This window comes from Electrona antarctica (genome assembly GCF_951216825.1).
Source record: "Electrona antarctica genome assembly, chromosome: 15".
Classification (NCBI taxonomy): Eukaryota; Metazoa; Chordata; class Actinopteri; order Myctophiformes; family Myctophidae; genus Electrona; species Electrona antarctica.
In genome coordinates this window covers 49561380-49582730 of record NC_136796.1, presented here as the reverse complement: position 1 = coordinate 49582730, position 21351 = coordinate 49561380, and the positions used below count along the sequence as shown (strand labels likewise).

General features: G+C 43.9%; 1 protein-coding gene across 1 annotated transcript in view; it reads left to right on the top strand.

Moving 5' to 3' along the window:
- Positions 1-17525: 17525 nt before the first annotated feature.
- Positions 17526-21351, top strand: part of LOC306938817 (P2Y purinoceptor 12-like) — a 30038-nt gene continuing 26212 nt past the window's right edge. The window contains exon 1 of the mRNA XM_079523135.1: positions 17526-17665. The gene's annotated coding sequence lies outside the window, so the exon portion shown is untranslated. The remainder of the gene's footprint in view (positions 17666-21351) is intronic.

Here is a 21351-nt window from a genome sequence, read left to right as displayed (position 1 = left end):
GAGTTCTTGGCGTTAAAGTGGGCGGTATGTGACAAATTCAGAGACTATTTATTCTATGCCCCTCACTTCACTGTCTTCACGGACAATAATCCGCTCACATATGTCCTAAGCACTGCCAAGCTCAACACAGTAGGCCATCGGTGGGTGGGACAGCTCGCTGATTTCAGTTTCGACATCAGATACCGGCCAGGCAAAAGTAACATCGACGCCGACACCCTTTCCCGTTGTCCCCTTGACATCAATTCCCTCATGACAGAGTGCTCTGAGGAGCTAACAGACGAGGCTGTGTGTACTGTATGGGAAGGAACCCGAAGAGCCCAACAGGGAGACATTGCCTGGGTCGCAGCTCTCAACCTCTCATCCCAAACCCAACCCCATAAGGAGCCACTGCAGGCGATTAGCCATGATGAACTGGTGAAAGAACAGAGAGCAGACCCAGCAATCTGAAAAGTGATGGAATTAAAGGAGAACAACACACCACCGGCAGAGTGTAACAAAGGGAACTGTGACACAGACACCATGAGGCTCTTGAGAGAGTGGAGCAAGCTGCACATAGAGGATGGATTGCTGTACAGGAAAAACATAGGTCGGAGACAACTGGTTTTGCCTGCCACCTACAGGCCACTAGCTCTCACCTACCTGCATAACAACATGGGCCATGTCGGTGTGGAGAAAGTCCTGACTCTAGCAAGAGAGCGCTTCTACTGGCCTTTCATGAAGAGAGAGATTCAAGAATACATCACCAGAAAGTGCCCTTGTCTGAAACAGAAGAAGCCAGCCGTGCATGAAAGAGCGCCGATGGGCAGTATTACATCGAACTCTCCCCTCGAACTGGTGTGTATTGACTTCCTTCACCTGGAACCCTCCTGTGGTGGCTGTGAGTACATTCTTGTAGTAATCGATCACTTTACCAGGTTTGCGCAAGCCTACCCCACCCGTAACAAAGCTGGCAAGACCACGGCAGACAAGCTGTTCAATGACTTCATCCCCAGATTCGGATACCCGTCTCGGCTCCACCATGATCAGGGCCGTGAGTTCGAGAACTAGTTGTTCAAGTCACTGAGACAGTTAGCCGGCGTTGGCCACTCCAGAACCTCCCCCTATCACCCCCAAGGTAACCCTGTTGAGAGACTAAACCGCACGCTGCTACAGATGCTCAGGACCCTGGGAGAGAAAGAAAAAGAGAACTGGAAGGATCACCTACCCCAAGTGGTCCACGCATATAATTGCACAAAGCACAAATCCACAGGGTTCTCACCTTACTACTTACTATATGGTCATCATCCACGTCTCCCTGTCGACCTTCTCTTTGGTCTCTTAGCAGATGAAGAAGATGGAACCCACAGAGGATACGCTGAAAAGTGGGCAGGACAAATGACAGGCTTATCGCATCGCCAATGCAAACTGTCAGCAGTCCAGCGCTAAAGGAAAGAAGTACTATGACAAGAGGAGCAGAGGTGTGACTCTCCAGCCTGGAGACAGAGTCCTTGTGCGTAACCTCAGTGAGAGAGGTGGTCCTGGTAAGCTAAGACCCTACTGGGAGCATACCATCTACATCGTGAAAGAGCAGGTTGGAGATAATCCTGTTTACAAAGTCACCCCTGAGACAGGAAGCCGCCCCACTCGCACTCTGCATATGAACCTGCTGTTACAAGTGAATGACCTGCCGATAGTCGCCAGTCCAGTCGCCAAAGCACGTGAGTCACCCAAGAGAACTAAGAGACATTCAGAACCCCCAGAACAGACACGGAGTACAGACACGAGTGACTCTGAAGAAGAGGATGGAGTGTATCGTTACTGGCTACGGGTACCTGTGGAGCATCCCAGAACCGACCGTAACTTACCAGAGCAACATGTAACCCAGGAGCCACAGAGAAATCAGGAACAGAATGGAATCCACCGGGAAGAGAGAGTTCTTGCTGAACCTGAACAGGAGAGAGAAAGTGTCACAGAAGAGGAACAGGAAGTACACAGTGACACTGAACGGGACATGGATCAGCCTCAGCTCAACGACCAAGAGATACCTGAAGTAGTCAACATGGAGGAAGACATTCCAGAGCCTCAGCCTGAACATCAACCCCCTCTGAGACACTCCACCAGGGTGAGACGGCCTGGCTACATGTTCACATACCCCTCCCTTGGCCAACCAGCCTACTAGCCCCGTCCCACTGTGAATGCAGTTGGAATCCAGCCGATGCCGTGGCCCCAGCTGTGTTATCCCTATCCCCTTCCCTTTCAGCCCCCAATGGCCCCATCCATCACTCACTACCCATTCCCACCCACTACATATCCAATTCATTGTTTCTGAACTGAACTGAGACACACCACAGACTGTACGCATACTTTCCATGCACGCACGCATACTCATACACAGCCCAAAAGTGCCATGGACTACACACAGTAGAGACATTCGGTACCTGCCTTGGGAATACTTTTCTTATTTTTCTTATGCACTGTTCAGAGTTGTTTACATATCAAGGTCAAGTGTCAGGAGCCACTTCTGTTTGTCGGGGAGTGTGTGATACTCTCACAAAGTGTGAAATAGCTTTTATTTTCTTTGGAAATGAGAATGCATTTTGGTTAAAAGTATTGTCTAGTACGTTTATTATTTGTATTATTCAAATGGTCACAAGCCAAAAGATATCAGTAGTATATCACTGTAGTTCACTAGAATGAGGGACGGAACCTTTCTGTCGTGGTAGTTGTTTCCTGACGCTCCTTCTTAAGGTTAGGGTACTGCCCCCTTCCCCCTCAGAGGAGAAATGGAAGCGAAAGAGAACAGTTCTGTGTCTTCATTTCTGTGACTGTTAACTCTGTCTTTCAGAGACCAATATTCATCCAATCCTGTAACTGTGGTACCCGGCCTGGCTTGGGACCCGTTACATATGCACTTGGTGTATCACCTTGTGTTTACATTGCTTACTGTAAATTGCTCTGGATTAGTGTGTCTCCTATTGTAAATTGATATAAAGAAGCAAGCATTCTATAAGAACATACCGTAAATCCTCAAATACATTCCTTCCTTCAATAAAAAGCCGTCCCCCTATTAATTACCGGGCGTGGCGTTGAATTAAGTATATAAAAACCGTCTTTTATTAGCCAGGTTTTTTTGTGTTTTGTTTTTTTCAAGTGCCGTATCTGTTACCTTCGCTGCCCTGGCTGGCTGGCTGTCACTAGTGTCCAAATGCCGGTGGTCGCATTGCTCGCGCTCGTGCACAACGCAACAAACTAACAAACAAACTTCGGGAGAGAACACCACTTACTATAAGCACTTTTCATGGCCACGGACAACAAGAGCAGCAGTCTAACTGCGGAGGGAGAGTGAGAGCTGTTTCTGTTTGTCACATGACGTGCTGCGAGCTCGCAGATCTACGCTTCATGCAACGAATGTACCGTACGTTTGTTCTATTAAAGGGTAGATCGCTACCGTTTGGGGGCTCAATAGCCCCCCAAATGGTAGCGGATCTAGCCTTATAGAACGAACGTACCGATATGCTGTGAGCTTAGCCTGTTGCTAACGCGACCCCCCTCCTCTCTCTCTCTCTCTCTCTCGCGTCTCTCTCTCTAATGCAACGCAACTCTCTCACAAATTCAAGCCCCGGATTATAAATGAGGATTCACGGTAAGTAATAACCACGGGCCATCATTGTCAACAATTATGGCCCGTGGCATGTCTTGTCTATGTCCGTGGCCCACATTATTTAGTGTGGGGCAACCAGACTATTGTTATTGTACATTTGGATACTTTGACGCACTACTCCCACAGTTTTTGCCGCACACACTCGAGCCATATGTCAAATCGACCGGCTTCATCGGGAATCGTGTGCTTGTATTTTGCTAAGAGATCCATTGTATAGTTTAATTGATGATTAATTAATTAGTTCTCCATAGACTTATGATGGGGAAGCCCACTTTATGTTTTGGCTTATAACTCTTGAACCATAGGTTGTAAAATCAAAATTATTTTTGCCCTGGATTCCTTGGGTCATGACGCATCTCCCCATATAGGCCACGCCCATTTGTGTCAGGATAGATTTTCCGCCATTTTGAATTTTCTTCAAAACACACTTTTATTTTCTGATTCTACAGATTTTGTCCGAATCTCACAGAAATCGGTACACATGATCTCTGGACCTATCGGACTGCGTTTCAATTTTTTTCAGATTTTTTGAATTTTTTTGTCCGTATCGTTCGGCCTTAATCGTCGTCCGAAGTTAGTGGGAGGGGCCTATTTTACAAAAAATGCCTAAAATCACGAACGGAATGTCCAGATGTCGCGGGTGGTTTAATCAACCAAAAGCCAAAAGCGATTCCATTTTCATCCATAGGGGGCGCCGCAAATGCGAAAAATGTAACCGTTTCTTGCAGAAAAATGATTTTGCGTTTTTCCCTATAACTCTTAAACCGTAAGTCGTAAAATCAAAATGTCTTTTCCATGGATTCCTTGGGTCATGATGCATTTCCACATATATGCCACGCCCATTTTCGACCAGGAAAAAAATCCTGCAAATTTGAATTTTCTCCAAAACACACTTTTGGCTCCTCCTCCTACAGATTTTGTCCAAATCTCACAAAAATCGGCACACATGATCTCCGGACCCATCCGATTAAAACACCAACTGCAGAATTTTGGTACTGCGTATCGTTCGGCCGTAATCGTCGTCCGAAGATAGTAGGAGGGGCCTATTTTACAAGAAATGCCATAAATCCCGAAGGGAATGTCCAATCCATCCCAAATTTGAATAGCATGTCGCGGGTGGTTCAATCAACCAAGTTCCAAAAGCAATTCCATTTTCATCCATAGGGGGCGCCGCAAATGCCAGAAATGTAACCGTTTGTCGCAAAAACATGATTTTTGGGGGATAAATCCCCTCCGAATTACTTACGCATGATCGCAGGGGTGACGTGACATTGTAATTGGCTGGCAATATCAGTGGGAGGGGCATATGTAAGCCACTGCGGCAACCACACTTTGCAATTTTAAAAAATTGCGACCTTTCTAGTTTACAGTGGCAGTGATGTAAATAGGTTTTCAATGTAATGAGTCCCGGGATGCAGGGGTGGTCTTTTAGATGAGTCCCAGGGATGAGTCCCACTTCAGCGACGTTTAAGAGTCATATTTTCATTTATTTTTTACAAATTGCAGCATTTAACTCCCATTTCATTTGATATGGTTATAATGTGGTTATATTCATGTAGAAAACGAAGAAGAAATTATTATTATAACTAAAGCTAGCAAAATAAATTAGAATAAAAGAAAATGCTCTACATTCATACTACATACATATTTCATATGATTTTGGCTATATGAAATTATAATAATTCTGCCAGTTTTAACTGTTAATAAATCTTTATGTTGTTTTCATTACACATTACACAATACATACAAAATAAATATGAATGCTACAAAACAAACCTGGAGATTAAGTAGAAGCAGTCATGGAGGAGCAGCAGCACGTTAGATTTAGAAAATAGGTTTGCTAATATTTTCTGTTGCCCTGCAGTCGGCTTTGGCACTTATTTTTTGGGGTGTGGCGGGGGGGCATGTTAATGTGTGGTGGCACCGGTCCACAACGCACAACATACAACAGTGTCTGCGTTTGTTACACAATGTGTGTTTCCCATTCAATCGGGTCTACTCTGTTTGTCATGCTCAAAAATGTTCCCCTGTCTTTCTGTCGGAGGCAGCGCCGTGTAGATGAGAGAGTTGCGACAACCCCGTTCACTGTTTATTCACAGAGCTTCATGAGTCACTGAACGGTATGTTGTCGTCACTCTCTCTCTAAACGGCTCTGGTCTCCAGGCTGCGCTCCGCTCAGCACTCGTCTCTGAGCAAGATGGCGGCGCCCGTCAGACTGTGTTGTTGTTACAAACTAGTGGTTCTACAACTATTCCTACGTGGATTTTATCGTTTATAACGTAGGATGAGGTCGCATGCGGCCATGCAAAATGATCGTGTCCGTAGATTATTTATTGTTTTACCGCATTTATTTTCTCCGCGATTATTTTTTTCACATGGATTATTATTACTGTACATGCTGAGTACAGTCGTGCATCCCGTGGACGCAGAGGTTGTTGGTGTATTGCGGCCCAAAACTATAAAGTGCGTTTTGGGACGCAAAACGCACCCTATTTACATCACTGCAGTGGGGAAATAAATATCAAAAATGGTTGCTGAAAAAGGGTTTCACCGTTGAGAGAAAGTTTTCCAAAATATAACGGTATATTACAACTATAATAACATATACACTCCACAATCGTAATCCGTGGAAATACTTGATCCACCTCCAGCTTTAGAAGGTTGTTCACCTCTCATCGACGTTAGGAGCCCTTGTATGAAACTCATCACCATATCACCATCATCATTTTTCTACCGCGGTCGAGATCGTGGGTTTCACAATATTACGCCAGACTTCCCGGTCCTTCATTGCCATCCCCAGTTCTTGCTCACTGATGCCTGTGTCCCTATAGCGATGACACCAGGGAACGACAGTTTTCTACCTCTGGTCTGCTTTAAGGCAGGACTCCAGAGAAGAAGGGAAGATATAACCTCATTGTCAGCTCTGTAGCAGTGGCCGGCAAACTGTGTTCTTCTGGATCGAACTAGTGAAGAAACACGGGCCGCATATTAGATTAGTCGATGGGTGGCTCTTCCAAGACAGATTTGTGTCCATGTCTCAGAGCCATAGAGTAGAATCGGCTCAACGGTAAATATTTTTACTTTTAACATCTTACTAAGCTGGGATGACCAGATCTTATGCATGTCATTGCAGGCTGACCAGGCCATACCCTTCCTAGTTTGAAAGTCCTTTTGGGAAGAAGATATATATGAATGAACCCAAATACTTCATAGTATTGATAGTCATCAACCTGTTTCAGAGGAGTGTTGTTAAGTGTTTTCATAATGTGGTTATTGTTGGATTTGCATATATTTACTTATTCAGTTTTCGTCTCGTTGAGATAAAGACCAACACAGTTGGAGGCCTGCTCAAGAGACTGAAGGAGAGCCTGATCGTATTCCAATGATTGACTGATAAGCGCGATGTCATCAGCTAGTTGTGTGACACTGCATTCCTTTTAATCCTGCCCTGCCCTTTATCATTGTCTAGATCTCTCATCATGTATGAACTGTATGTACGTAAACTACGTATGCACATATGTATGTACTGTATGTAAGTGTCACAGGGGGTGTAGACCACGGGACACCAGTTCTAAGGTAGAACTGGTAGAACTTGATCTCCTTTGAATCCCCCCCACCCCCGCACGTGCGTGCGTGCGTGCGCACACACACACACACACACACACACACACACACACACACACACACACACACACGCACATCACGGATGCAATCACAGTCACACACACTTGCCGTGGGAGTCGCGGGACCGACACAAACAAACATGTGCACGCTCACACGCAGTCACGCACGCACGCAAAGGTTTCCGTCCCTTTTGCCATGCCAGGGGAGGACACCCCACCCCCCAGGTAAAGTACAGTATGGTGAGCATACATCATACTGTACATAGGTAGAATTCTGTTCTACTATACGTAGAATTCGAGCTATACACAAACATGACCAACCCTCAGTGCAATTACACCTCCACAGATGACGATGTTGGTCGAACCTGTTAGGTACCGACACACTATGGCAGTTTGTTTGGGGGGGTTGGTTCTGCACAGTTACCTAGTGGTGGGGGATTGATCACCACCAGCCTGACTGTCCTGCTTTTAGGGTCCTCCTCACCTCACCAGAACGAGACACTTAGCAGGGGTTAACACTAAGGTTAAGTACATGTTCTACTCCCCCTCACACACACTTACCTGGTACCTGGTTCCTGGTACCACAGCACCTCAAAGGCCCTTAAAACTAGAATCCAGACTTCCCAAAACAAACTGGTCAGGCTCCTACTTGGCCTCACCCCCCGAACCCACCTCACTTCTGCCCACTTTGACAGGCTGGAATGGCTTAGGGTCGACGACAGAGTACAGCATCTTGCAATGGGTCTGGTCCACAAGATTCGATACACCACCAAGATACCCATTGTAAGAGTGCCGAGCGGCCAAGGCGATAAATGAGTAGAGACCAGTCCAGGGGCACCTTCAATAAGGCTTTATTTCTTCCATTTTTCTCAATCACTTTGACAGTCAAATACAATGCAACCTGTCATCATCTGGGTTAGAAACAACTGACTCCCTTTTATAGGGTGGGGACCCATTACCTGGTTGGTCCATACCATTCCCCAGGTAACAATAACAATATTCCCCACTCTAGAATCACACAATGCCATTTTACATAAACCTACTACATATATATGCACCCTCAATACCTATTCACAGTTAGCATTTAGCATAGAAATATATACACAACCCATACATGATTACATACATTATAGTCCCTCCCAGTCTCCCCTTCTATCCATCTCCCACTTGGTGTCACCCTCCCGGAACTATAAAAGGGGTGCCTGTACCCAGAGGGAACCCATTTGCCCGAACACCACCCTGAAAGGAGGATGAGAATAAACAGAGGTAAGTTTAGACATCAGAGATTTACATTCCTTCTTCACTAGTCTTCTCATTATACTGGTCAATTAGAAAGTATGCTGTCTTATTTATTCCTAAACTAATGTGCCTCTATCTGTTCATTTGTAGGTGTATGATGAGATCGGCACGTCCGCCCCTTCAAGAATCACAGACAACTCAGTGTCCCCCCTGCATAACCCTGAGCTGCCCACACCCCCCCTTAGCTTCAATAAATGCATTTGTTACAATTTGTGTCCTTATTTACATTATACCATACATGTAGAATTGGGTTAGCATATGCATTAGGTATAGTAACGGCGTCCGCCGTTACACCCATGTACCTGTGGAGCAGCCTACGGACCCCTACACCTCCTTTCCCCCCCCCCGTGTTTGTGAATAAACATCCGCCCGGGTGGGCTTTACTCTGCTTTGCCTCTTTGCATTTGGGTCACACCACACCGAGTCATAACAGTGCCGTTAAAATACTAATATAACACAATTATCTTTTATCAAGGTAACAGCCTATATAATCATGTTGCTTTGTGACGTAATAATGCCTCAGCCATCCTGGCTGCAGCCTGTCAGTGTCACACACACTGACACACAGTACACACTCCACACGGCCGGCCGAGGCAGACTAATTAACTATAGGCTATGGCCTACAGCTGTGGGTAGATGCCTTACGCCAGGGCTCCACCGGACGCGTTGCGTCTCTGTCGCGTGCGTCAAAAGACGCACCGGTTCAATTTGAATGCACGCGTTAATGTCACGCAACGCGGGCAGTGGAGCCACCCTTCATTGATTAAAAAGGGAACATTCCCTGACGGTGACGTAGACGCGACGCTGACCCGCCCGGTGGAGCCCCGGCATTAGACTAGAGTATGGTAGATGCACGTGGTTAGGGTTCGTAGTACTGTGGTGTCGGTCGTGTGACGTCACGTGTCGCGCAACATGCAGAGAGACAGCGCACTGCTGACCTCACAATGACCTGGGCTGGCCTGGGGGGTGGGGGGCAGCAGCAGCCGAGTAGGAGAGCAGGAGAAATAAAGTTTGCTGGAATCTTGCTGGAAAAGAAAACAGCTTCAGGCAGATGCCTCCAAATGTGCAAAATTAACGGACCTATTTAAGAGTGCAGGTCCCAGGACATCAGCAGCCGACAACACAACAACAGGTGGGCACGGTGGAAACTTAAAAGCAGGCTAAATAGCAGGCGATGCATTTGGCAACACAGTCCAACACTTTATAATGAGGATGTGGTAACAAATCACTCGATGTGTGTGTGTCGTCTCGGACGAAAAGCAGGAGAAAGAACAAAGGAAGAACGTGTGATGGTGTTCTCAGGACATCAGTATTTATTTGGTAAACACAGATAATCAGGTCGTTACAAAGCAGCGTGTAAAAAGGTACACACAAGTTGTCTGTCTCTACCAGCCTCCGTGTCCAAAATGAGACTAGGTCGATTCAGCCCTGAGCGAAGACGTCCAAGCTCTTATATACACAAGATTTGCTTTGCCCCGAAGTCCCTCCTCCCACCGGGCATGAAATAGATACTTCCTGACTTTCGACCAATGAGGTCTTGAGTCAGCAGCAGCTTCTGGCTACAGAGGCGGGCACTTCTAGACAAAGGCATGTCCTCAACATGGTAAACTTTTAACAGAGTTAACTTTGAAATAAAACCACAATGATGAATTAAAGATACAATTAAAACGTACATAGTTAAACATAATGAAAGTATATAACTGAACAGACTATATCTAAGAAATTAATTAAGCTGTTTAACTCGGTACATAAAACTATATTCCTGAAATACCCTATGTTAAGAGTACATTTTTAAATCAGTACAAACTGCACTCACTTTAGTAACCAGTCTATGTATTAGTTTCCTAACGTTTATCTTTATTCTATAATGACAGAAGAGTGTTTTAAGACATTTTAAGCAAGTTATGTGAAACCTTAACTCAGTAAGAAAGACAAAAGTCTCTCTCTCCCAAATTGTCACCGGAGAATTCTAGATTCACACCACAGGAGAACAAGCTTCAAAGAGGTTCAGAACAAAAGGATTGCATGATTCTACCCTCGTGAGGTGTTGCCCGCTCGTTGAAGTGTGAACATGCTTTACTTATGGAAAATAAGAGTCGTCCAGTCTACTGCAGGAGAAAACACCCTGGCATGAACTTTGCCTCAGAGAAACCTCTCTGTAGCTGTCCAATTCTAACATTGTATATTCAAGTAGTTATGGAATATGCTTATATGATTCATAATACACCACAAGGACAAATACTTTGTAGTCCAACTCCTTATAATGCATGCTGAATGCACAATGATTCTTGTATTGTTGCTTGTAAATGTTTTGTTCATCAGCAAATTATCAATATCAAGTCACTATATGAGGTGAGCTATGACTTGACTTTGTTATTACAGTAGATCACATTACTACACATAATGGATCAGGGATGTGTATTCAGTTTCTTCATAGGCCTATTTGATATGTGAATAAATTAGCTGTATGTATTCCTAATAACAAAACCAAGTCCAAGTAGAAGGGGTGTGTGTGTGTGTGTGTGTGTGTGTGTGTGTGTGTGTGTGTGTGTGTGTGTGTGTGTGTGTGTGTGTGTGTGCAGGTCACTGCAGCACAACGCACCATCTGGCGGCAGCTCCTCCAACAAGGAGTGCGCGAGCTTGAGGAGGACAGAGGTGATCGACGGACCAAGAAACGTCAAAGGATACATGATGCCAGAACCACACCCACACCCCCAGTCAATGCTCTTCCCTGCCCGGTTTGTGGCAGATCGTGTGGATCACGGATTGGACTATATATAGACACATGAGCACTCACAAGAAATAGAGATGGATTGTCATCATCGGATACGATGGACAACCTTAAGCAAGCATGTGTGTGTGTGTGTGTGTGTGTGTGTGATTTAAGTACTCTGGTTTAAATAATAAATACATTTTATCATTATTATTATTATTATTATTATTAGCAGCAGCAGCAGCTCAAAAAGACAAAGACAGAGTTGTACTGGTCGACCCCAGTCATGATGGTGGTGACAGTGAGGAGGTGGTTGACTTGGAGAAGGAGGAGGAGAACGGTGCAGCATTTGTATTATATTGCTTTCTTTTTGTTATTGTGTTAGAATGTAGCATAATGTTACTTGCAGTACAGTACCAATCATACTTGTTTTCAACTTAAGATGGAGTGTGCCTTAGTGATAGTCATGGTTGTCTCATCACTTGGTTTGATCAAGCTAGAATTTCTGGACTTTGTTTCCTGAGCTACTAAAAAAAAACCTTTGGCCCCTCAGTATAAACATGACATCCATGGACAATGATTTTAGGACCTAAAGCTACCTAAAATGCGCTCACACGCCCTTGATTCGTCTGTGTTTCGTTTCGCTATGACTTGACTTTGTTATTACAGTAGATCACATTACACATAATGGATCAGGGATCATGTGTAATTGTGTATTCAGTTTCTTCATATTTTATATGTGAACAAATTAGCTGTAGGCCTATGTATTCCTAATTACAAAACCAATAAAGTCCAAGTAGAAGGGGTGTGTGTGTGTGTGTGTGTGTGTGTGTGTGTGTGTGTGTGTGTGTGTGTGTGTGTGTGTGTGTGTGTGTGTGTGTGTGCGTGCGTGCGTGCGTGTGATTTAAGTACTCTGGTTTATAATAAATACATTTTATCATTATTATTATTATTATTATTAGCAGCAGCAGCTCAAAAAGACAAAGACTGAGTTGTACTGGTCGACCCCAGTCATGATGGTGGTGACAGTGAGGAGGTGGTTGACTTGGAGGAGGAGGAGGTCTTGGATGAGGAGGAGAATGGTGCAGCATTTGTATTATATTGCTTTCTTTTTGTTATTGTGTTAGAATGTAGCACAATGTTACTTGCAGTACAGTATCCGAGTGTGAACTGTGCAAAAAGTGAAATATAACCAATATTTGATTGAACCAATCATACTTGGTTTCACCTTAAGATGGAGTGTGCCTTAGTGATTTTCCGATGGTTGTCTCATCACTTGGTTTGATCAAGCTAGAATTTCTGGACTTTGTGTACTGAGCTACTAAAAAAATCCCTTCTGTGTAAAGACAGCACTGTCTTCTGTGGCAGGTATAAACATGACATCCATGGACAATGATTTTAGGTCACTGTAGGACCTAAAGTTACCTAAAATGCGGTCACACGCCCTTGATTCGTCTGTGTTTCGTTTAGTCGTTTCGCCTAGAGGGCCTCCGCACCTCCACTTCCCGGGCTGAATTATGGGCCCAGCACGTCCCTGCCGACACAAACAAACATGCGCACGCACACACACAGTCACGCACGCACACAAAGGTTTCCGTCCCTTTTGCCGTGCCAGGGGAGGAGATGGACTGCCACTGGATGAGTATCGGTATGCAGTCTTATAGGCAGTCATACAACTTACATTGAAACGTTCTTTATGTTGTGCTCGACAACGGTGAAGTAGTGAGAATACATCGATTAGGAGAGACACAATGTGGCCTCCGCGGCAGTCACAAACACACCCACAGCACGTCTTTGCCGCACGCACGCACGCACGCACGCACGCACGCAAAAAAACCACAACGAACATACAGTATAGTAAAATTTGAATTAACGTTAATTTTAACTTATTTTTTATTTTCTACTTGCATGCTTGCATACATTTCCTTTCCCAGTTGAACACTTTTTTTTAAATAAACATCATGCCTTTATATACAGTATATTAACTTGATGCCTTATATAGCTTGGCAAATCCATGCTTTTAATGTAGTTGCTGTAGCTGCTGTGATTTGACAAATAATGAGTTTCAAATGAACGTGCTGCTTCTGTGCCATTTCTTAATGTTCTAACTTGCTGTGACCCATGCAGAGCCGAATATTTCTTATAACTGTCATGGGTGCCCCCCTGCAGCCGCAGTGGGGACAAAAACATTTCTTTTTTGTTTTGTTTTTCGTTGGGTACTTCATTGTAGACAATGGAGAAAAGGCTACTGTACTGCAATCCCATTTTGGGCGGGAACCCCTTTTGGTGTTAGCATTATGTTATGCTTTAGCTATTGAAAAATAGCAGATCTACAAGCTCATATGAGCTTGTAGGTCTGCTATTTTTGAAAAATCGAAGAACGACTGACATAGAAACATAGCTTTTTCAGAAAACTGTCAGAATGTGGAAGACATTTTTAGAATCTGATCTCACGTCAAAATGGGTTAATGTACCTACTTTTACCTGGCAGGTTAAAACAAAAGCCACAATATTAGCAATTTAATGCCTGTGCCTGTGCTCGTAAAGGTGTGGCTACGTGACAAAAATCATGAGGGAGGGAAGCTCAGGGGGTGCTAATTTGTGTTCCTACTGTATTTTCTTCATGGGTGCTCAAGCACCCTATAGTCGGCGCCGCTGCTACAATTTACAATTTAGGCATTTAGCAGAGCGACTTACATAAAATGCAATTCTAGAGCTGTCTACGTAACAAGCTATAAGTCTGTTTAAAATACTGTCTAAGTTTACATAATGTGCTATCTAAGGGGCTAGGCTAGGGCAAGTGCTACGGGCCATGGTGGAGTCTGAAGAGGTGGGTTTTCAGACTACGGCGGAAGATTGGGACTGCTGTGACCTAATAAAGAAACCATGTGTTTCTTTTTTTTTTATTAGTTTTTAGTATCAAGTGAAGATAGACAGGAAAGATAGAGGGAAGGAGAGAGACACGCAGCAAAGGTCGTCATGAACGGGACTCAAACACGCGACACGCTGCCAGGCCAAAGCCCATACGTGGCATGCGCCAGGACCACTTGCACTGCGTGAAAAGAGGAGTTAACGGGCAATTATGGGCACTAGATTTGCCCGTAAACCTCAAGTTTAGCAGGCATATACAGCAATATATGGTAATATATTACCATCACACCTGTATACAGGTGTAATATAGCTGGGTAACAGCTGTCAGGACGTAATATTTCAAATATCAATATTCATAATTTATGAATATTAATTATTAAAATATTACAATATAATAATTATATTGCTCACGTCACTGTAATGTAACATGAATTCTTGGACAGACTTGCAATAAATATTCCAACGGTACTTGTACTGTAAATATTGAGATATAATACACAACGACTTCTTAATGAAAATCATATAAATTTATTATAACAAAATAAATCAAATGTGTACAAACAATCCCAAAAATTGACACAGGTTTAAATGAAACCTTTTGATCAAAGTAAGGTCAGGTAAAGGTAAATAGTGATAGCTCATGAAATGAATAAAGGGAAAAGAAACATGAAATAATAAAAGAGAGGTTTCGAAAATAGCAGATCTACCTTCCAAAATAACATCTACCCTAGCCTGCTACACTCAGTTGCCATCTATCATGTGACATATGCTCGCCTGTGTGTATAGAAGATCATCAGTGGATGGCAGCCATTGTCTGTAGCGGTGACCATGTGGTAGCTGGGCCGTGGTGCTGTCGAGCTAGCCAGAGGCTAGGGGCAGTGGATGGCAGGCCCAGAAGGATGTAGCTGGGCAGGGGTTTAGTAGTCGTCAGAGGCAGCTGGTCGCAGGCATGGGTTTCCCTCGTCGTGGTCAGCTTGGTGGCGCTTGGCTTAAGCTGACCCTCTTGAAGATTCGAGCGGCAGAGGAGACTTGGGATGTCTTATCCTCGCTGTGGCGCTGAGAGTCTCGTAGAGAGAGAACCTGTCGTCTGGTCAGTTTTGGGTTGCCTCACGGTCTCTGGGAACCGGCCGCTGTGGCGCTGAGGTCTTACCCAGAAAAATGGAACTTCTGTGGTGGGGACAGAGTCAACCCAGGGCCTGGTCAGTGAAGGAGGACAGTGTGTGTGGGCGGGGACGTGCGTCAACCCTCCCTCGCTGGTCCTCCGTCGTCCCAGTAGAAATTTTAAGAGAGAGATGGCTGCTTGAGCATGGCTGCTTATACTGAAGAGGCGGAGACTGGCTCCTTGGGCCGGACGTGTGTGACCGTGTGTGTCATGGTTGGCACTGCCCTTTTTCATAGAGCACAAAGTACTACTCTCCATTAAACACAGTCTTAGGGAACTCCTATTAATACGTCTGACTGAATATTTGGAATCAGCATGAACTTACACATGTGGAGATATCAAACAGCACCGCCGTATGTAAATTAGAAGTCAGGCAAGCCAGAATATAATTATTTACAAACACACATCACATTAATTCAACACAATATATATATATATGGTTGAAACCCAATACATAGTATACCAAATTACCAATATATATATTCGTGGTTCAAAGGCATAATACGTGAACAGTTGTATTCAAATTGTATTGTCTCATTGTGTAGGCTCCTTCTGAGAGGAGCCAAGAGCATGTCGTAAATACCTCTGCTTAGCCATGCAGAGAAATGTCTGCTGGGGAGAAGTTAAAATCCACCCTCCCCCGTGGAAGCTAGTCTTGTTTACATCAAGCCAAGCAGTGTCAGTGAGACCAAAAGGGGGGGGGGGGGGGGGGTGTACCGTGCATGTATGGATCCATTCTGGTTATGAACAGAATCCATCTGTGTTCATATCTGTCCAGGACACACGCTACACAGGTGTGATGGTACAATTCGGGAGTTTACCGGAGTTTGTTGGAAAGTTTAACGGGAGTTTCCTGTAATATACACATCCGTATTCCATGCTTTTAGCGCAGTGAATTGGCCAGCGGGTGCCCCAGAAACCATGTATTTCACAGTGTAGAATGGTCAATACAAAAATTGCTACTTGAAGACAAACCCATGATAAAGCACAACAGGGTCCTCCATTATCAATCCATCAGAACATATTAAGACGCACAAATGCAGTAAAGATTTTTATGAAAAGGAAATCATCATAATGAAGGAAAAAACACGTGTACAGTATGGAAAAGAAAAGGCGTGTGGGGGGGTTCAGACGTTTTATGTACAGGGGTCAGTTTCGAATTGCTGCCGTCCGTAGGTGCGGTTTTGAAGGAGTCAAGGGATTTACATTTCTTAATGGCTGTTCCTACTGTTTGAAGTAGGCTAGCATACAGGACATTTTTAGTGCAGTTCAAACCGTCTTCATCATGTCTTGCTACTGTTGCAAATAATAGCGGTAAGAACATGAAGAAGTGTCCGCCACTCCCTTCCATATTACTTGCTAATGTACGTTGTATGATGAACTCCAGGCGGATGTACGATGCCAATGGGCGTACAAGGAAGCGCATCTCATTTGCATAACAGAGAGTGATCTCAATGACATGATCCCAGACTCACAGCTTTCAATTGATGGCTTTGGAGTGGCGTCCGCTCGATCGTGATCTTAACAGGAGTGAGAAAAAGAGTGGGGGTGTATGTATGAAGCATGGTGTAAATTAAAACTGTCAAAATACGGGAGTAACACAACACAACACAACACAACACAACACAACATTGGCTTGTGATTGGCTGATCACCCCATAGCAATGATGTGATTGGCTGAGCAAAGTACATATTGAAGATAAAAGTGAGGGCAGAAACGTGAAGACGCAAAGCGTGATGGGCTGGAATGACTTTTGTGATGAGTTGATTGGCTGAGCACTGAATGTGATGTAGGACGATGATTGATGATAAGAGCGCCCCTCACTTCGCACAAGTGTGATTTTACTTTACATTCTTGAAAAGTCTTGAAAGTGTGAAAAGCATTGATTTTAGAAGGCATTTTGTAGGTCTTAATGGGTTCTGGTATATCGATGTCACATTTAGTATTTCATTTGGGAACCACTCAAGGACCTGCAAGGAACCATGCACTGCCCTATTGACACAGGATGTCGTGTTGTGTGAGAGCCAGTAGGACCCGTTCACTTTGAGAGGAAGTGCTAAGACTCTGTGGGGTTTGACTGTTTAGACAACCCTGCACGCACGCACGCACGCACGCACAAACGAACACGCGCACGTAAAAGAAGAAGTGCCTTTATATCACATGGTACACACTTTATTTGAACTAAGAGAGAGGATGTCAGCCTTCGTGCGATGTTCATGAGCAATAGGCTATACTTATAGCCCACATTTAATTCTCATCCAACACAACCACAACGTCTTTGTTGGGATACTATATTCCTCTACTTCTGTGGGTTTGAGAGCCCTCTTAACCAAGGAGGGATAAGGACGCTTTGCAAGGTAAGACTGTCTATTATTGTCGATTTTACACATAACATTATGCAACATTATGCTTTGCTGTGTCTCGTATCTCTTGTGGCACACACACACACACACACACACACACACACACACACACACACACACACACACACACACACACACACACACTATCCCACGGGAGCCGATAATCGAGCCCTTCCGATTCCCAAACGACCAAGGGTGTACTCTATACCAGTGTTTCCCAACCTTTTTTGTCCCAGGGCACACTTTTCATAGCCTAAAAATCTCGGGGCACACCTAGATATACGGGGGGTGTGCATGTGTGTATGTATGTATGTATGTATGTATATATGTATATATATATATATATACTATATATACTATATATATATATATATATATATATATATATATATAGTAAAACGTCTTTGATACCAAACACATTATACTTTTGACAGAGTAAAACTTCTTTGAACCCAATATACTTTTAAAAACACACATGACAGCACTCATCTGTTTGACACATTTAACCTTTTTTCGATTTTTTATTTGAAGCTAGATCTATAGCTTCTTCATTAAAACGTCATTAAAAAACATCTAATTAATTGGAGGCTTTGTGATTAATTAATCTCAATTAATCACATTCGCATATCAATAGGCCTATTTGACCTGAGCAGTGAGCTTTTTTTTTCAAATGGATTTGGATATGAGTGAATCAATGAATAGTGACTACATAAGCATAGGCAATAAAACAAGTAGTAATGATAATAGTGATAATAATATTATTTATATAATGCTTCTCTGAGTACTTAAAGACACTTTTCAAGGAGAACATGAGAAAACAAATAAAAACAACTTTATTAGAGAAAAACTAAACACGGGCAGACGCAACGATACAGTCTATCATTCATTGTTAAAGCTCCAAATGATATTCCCATTCGTCTTTGTGTCTGCCCGTGTAAACGCAGCAGCGAGTGAGGGGTTGGGGAACGGATGGAAAGTACATAGTGTTATTAAGGAGGACTCCTTCTAACTCCTTCTAACTATATGGAAGTTAACCTAACATTAGCTCCCATGCTAGCTACTAGCTAGTAGCTTCCCTCGTCAGACAACAGAACACCACCACAGATCGGGTGGAAGCTGCTGATATCACTGCTTGTGCCCGTGGATGGGACATAAGATTTAAAAGGCTATGGAAGCGTGGATGAAAGCACAGATGTGTGCAATAAAGTTGTGTCGGATCTGCCTGTGCACCCCGTCTGCTGCTCGTGTGTTGTGACTTGTGACTGTCCCTGGCTGCTGATGCATAGTTAATGAGCGTCATAAGCATGCGCCCTTACTGCGCTGGAAGTAGCAGATCTACATGTTATCTACCCGTCGCAATGCACAGCGCTTTGAGCTTGTACATCTGTGTTTTTCCCGCAGTTAGTTGAATTATATCGATTCACAACTTTAGGATCGAACCAACGTCCGATGCAGACGCTATTTTGACCGATCCAGACTTGACAGATTTGACACCACTAGTGATTAACATTCCTATGGCCGATGGTCGTTAGAGTCTATTGTTCCGTCGTTGACGCAACAATAGGAATCCTGCAGCTCAGTAGCTAGTGCTTTCGGGGGAGGGTTAGTGTTATTTTCGGTCAAATCAGGCGGCACACCTGGACACATCAAACGGCACACAGGTTGGAAACACTGCTCTATACTATAGCTCTTGAGTCACTGACAATCCCATTCTGGTGGTGAACGTTCCTGCAAAATAGCAGATGTATAAGCTCACAACAGGTGATGTGTTGAGAGCTTTAAAACAGCTAAAACAGTATTAACCCTAAGCCTGTATTTACAAACTGAACTCCCAGGGGTCCGTTTCACGAAACTTGGATTAGAGATTAAACCTGCACGATTTAACCGATATGCTGGTTTAATATATCCTGGATCAGCGATTAACCGGTTTCATGACAGCTGGTTAATCTTGCCAGATTAATTTTGCCAGTTGACCTGGATATGTTGAGGCTTGATTCGGTTTCATGAAAGCAATGCCACACTAGTTACCATGGAAACTAATGCTGTGGATTTAGCCTTCTCCGGACCAGGCTAACAGCCAGGTTTAACCTAATCCTGATGTCTTTACTGTTCATTAAGCAGTCAAGCCACACTTAGGGTGGCCTTACACTAGCCGATAATCGGGCATTTTTTGACGCTCGGGGGGTGCCCGACTCAATCGATCTGCTCGGGGCCGCTCAAAGCGCGATCAGGATCGGCCCGATCAACATCAAGAATGTTTGATATTTGCTCTGCCCCGCTCCGATAGACCAATTATTTGTTTACAAACATTGGGACTGGGCGCACGGGTGACTGTTTCATGTAATCAATTCCCAACAGATCTCCAAACCTGTTGTTTTGGGGAGTGCTGGTTTCAGTCCATTCAACCTCCTCTTGTGAGTTGGCTAGTGAGGTGCACCCTAGGAGACATTTATACTTCAAAGCCCAACAGTATTGCGCACAGAGAACAGCTGATATACAAGCTCACATCGCATCGCAGATGCGACTGTTGTGAGCGTAGAGGTATGCGTGCGTGTCACCATCGCGCGACGAAGCATAAATTATACTTGATGGACTGCAGGTGCACGTGCAGCCGTGCACAAATAGGCTCTGCTGCCGTGTTCATGAGCGCACCTCCCGTTCTTATGACAGCGACTGGAGGTGTGGAGGTGTTTGTTTTGAATTGCTATTATTGTTCAAACACAACAGAAACCAAGGATTATATATTTCAAGGGCGAGAGATCACAATAAAAATCCTAATCATTCTTCCTCCACACTGGGAGAAAAACAGCATCTGAAAGTTTGATGGGGCATTTTTTACACGTGAGTGCAGTTAGAACTTTTCCATTGCATCTTATGAGAGGTGATGTTCTTCTGCTGCCTTTATGCGCGCGCATGCTGTTTCTTATCAGTGTGACGGCGTCTGATAAGGCGTCTATTATCCTGTAGTGTGTGGTGCTATCAGATTTCATATTGAAAAAAATCGGCTAGTGTAAGGCTACCTTTATTCAATTATTATGGGTTTATGTTGCCTTATTTTTATCGGTCTGCATTAAAGGGCTAATTTAAGCACTAAACAAATATCATGACAGCTTGTGAGCTTGGGATTGGGATTTAGGTCTAATAATTAATATAGCCTACTTAATTAATGTTGTGCAGAGACTACTGTCACCACGGACCTGTGGACAGAGAAGACAAACACAAACTACATCACCGTTACAGTCCATTACATCTTCCACTGTGACTGGGAGATAAAAAAAACGAATCCTGGCCACAAGGATGATGGAGGGCATCAAATCACATGACCGCATCAAGAGTACGGTGGAGGAGATCCTTCAGGTCTCTTGGTATTGTCCTGCATTAATGTGTGTGTTAAGCAAATCATACTGTAGGTGTAAAAAGTATGTATTGTCCTAATATAGTGCTATTTTTTATTGTAAAGTGCTCTGAATTAAAAGTGAAATGAGTGCTCTGATTAAAGTGAAATTAAATTATTGTTAATCATTATTCTGGCCCTCTTTCCTCTTTTGTGTTGGAGAAATTTGCATTGATAAAAGGTTTCTTGCCAACAATGGCTCCAAAACCGATTAAGGTCGCAAAGATAAAGGCTCAGCCGGCCAAGGAACATTGTCAGCAGTGTGCAGACATCACAGCTGGATTTG